Genomic DNA, 2,453 nt, shown 5'->3' on the forward strand with positions numbered 1-2,453 from the left:
TTTTCAATATACCACACTACATGGGAAACAAATAACGGGCTCTTCAACCTAGCAGACAAAGGTAAAACATGATCCAATGGCTGAAAGTTGAAGCTAGACAAGTTCAGACTGGAAATAAGGCGTACATTGTTAACAGTGAGGGTACCTACAACGAAACAGCTTACCAAAGGTTGTGGCGTGCATCAGTATATTATATTTGGAGGGCAGATCTATACCAAACTCACGATGCAAAAACCTTTCCATAACATCACACCATCATGCATTCCTTATTTTTATTACATGCTTATTCCACACATTTTGTATAGAAATTAAAGTGTCCATTAAAAAAAAGAAGCGAGTCCAACTGGCACCTTCTCTTTACAGAACAGACAATTTAGCAGTCCTGCTGCTACAACCCTGTGTTTCATTCCATGCTCAAATTGCGCCTATTAAGCAATCAATCAAACGCACAACTACAAAATGGGGAATAACTGGCTAGACGGTAGAACTGCTGAAAAGGATCTGGGGGTTACAGTGGACCACAAATTAAATATAAGTCACCAATGTGATGCAGTTACAAAAAAGGCTAATATCATTCTGAGGTGTATTAACAGGACTGTCGTATGTAAAACATGGCAGGTAACTGTCCTGCATTACTTGGCACTGGTGAGGCCTCAGCTACTGTACTGTATGCAGTCCTGGTTGCCACACTTTAGGAAAGAAGCGGACAAATTGGAGAGAGTCCACAAGAGAGCAACAAAAATGATAACAGGTTTAGAAAACCTGACCTATGAGGAAAGGTTTAAAAACTGGGTATGTTTAGTCTTGAGAAAAGAAGACTGAGGGGGTCCTGATAACAGTCTTCAAATATGTTAAGGGCTGTTATAAAGAAGACAGTGAACAATTGTTCTCCATGTCCACTGAAAGTAGGCCAAAAAGTAATGGTCTTAATCTGCAGCAAGGGAGATTGAGGTTAGATATTAGGAAAAACTTTCTAACTATAAAGGTAATTAAGCTCTGGAATAGGCTTCTAAGGGAGGTTGTAGAATCTGCCTCACTGGAGGTTTTTAAGAATAGGTTGGAAAAAGACGTGTCAGGGATGATATAGGTTTACTTGGTCCTGCCTCAGCAAATGGGGCTGGATGTGATGACTTCTTGAGGTCGCATTTCTATTATTCTATTTTCATTAATAGGCTACCTATAATAAGGTAGCCTATTAATAAGATGAACTGGAGGTTCAAAAAGGGAGTTAATACTCTTTTTGAACACACTTACATGAACTAAGAGAAGGAATGTTTGTATGTGACACACTGTACCTCAAGACAGCACCCTGTAACCCCATATTCACCACTTGTATATTGTTATGATATTTTGTACAAAGAATGACTTGTAAGATATCATATGAAAGGTCATGATCTGCTGAAACTCATTGTTCTGTGAAAATATGTATATCATCATTGTATATGGAGTTATGAGATTTTGCTATATGGTTTTGTTATTGAAATATGTTGTGAGTCTGTGAGAGGCCCACAGTTAACTCTCCAGTGGCAACAAAGGAGATGACCCACACCCAGACGGGTGTTAAGCAACCATCACGAGCAATTGACCAGCAGGGGAGTTGTAAACAAGAGAGTTACAATTCAGTAAGAGATAGTTACTTAACCTCTACACAATGGGGATTCCTTAACTCTGTGACTCAGCAAGTCATCAGGACACGTGATGCTTAACTCCATGTTTGACCCGTATTTTTCCAGGCACATGAACTGAGGGTATAAAATAAGGGACAGTGGCATCTTGAGATCACCTCTCTCTCTTCCCCAACCTACTCTGAAGGCAACAAGAACGGTTGGAAGAAAAAGACTTTGAACTGGCGAGATTGGTCCCAGGCTGAACAGGGAATTTAGCCTGTGTATTAAGAACTGTGAACTGCTTACAATGCCTAGTGGGGTGAGAAAAACTGTTTGATTCAACTCTTGCATAGTCTGATAAAGTTTAGGATTTAAAATGTGTGTTTACTTTTTATTTCTTATGTAACCATCTCTGACCTTTGTGCCTACCACTTATAATCACTTAAAATCTATCTTTCTGTAGTTAATAAACTTATTTTAATGTTTAATCTTAACCAGTGAGTTGGTCCTAAGTGCTTGAGGGATCTGCTTAGATTACAGAGGCTGGTGCATGTCCACTATCCTTTGATGAAGTGGCAAATTAGTTAATGAGCTTGCATCATTCAAGAGGGTCTTAAGCAGTATAAGATGGTTCATTTCTGGGGTGCAAGGCTGGGTCTGGGGGGAATTTGCTGGTGTCTCCCTGTGTACAATTCATGAGTGGCTTGGAGAACATTCATGCAACTTAGCTGAGTGTGTCTCTGCCTGTGGATGGCTGTGATAACAGCACCTGAAGGGGTTTGCTGCTTGTAACTAGCATAGTGTTGTAAGAGACAGTCTCGGATGGAGAGTTAAGGGCACACAGCA

This window comes from Terrapene carolina, unplaced genomic scaffold, assembly GCF_002925995.2.
Source record: "Terrapene carolina triunguis isolate 2854851 unplaced genomic scaffold, T_m_triunguis-2.0 Scaffold138, whole genome shotgun sequence".
NCBI classification, from domain to species: domain Eukaryota; kingdom Metazoa; phylum Chordata; order Testudines; family Emydidae; genus Terrapene; species Terrapene triunguis.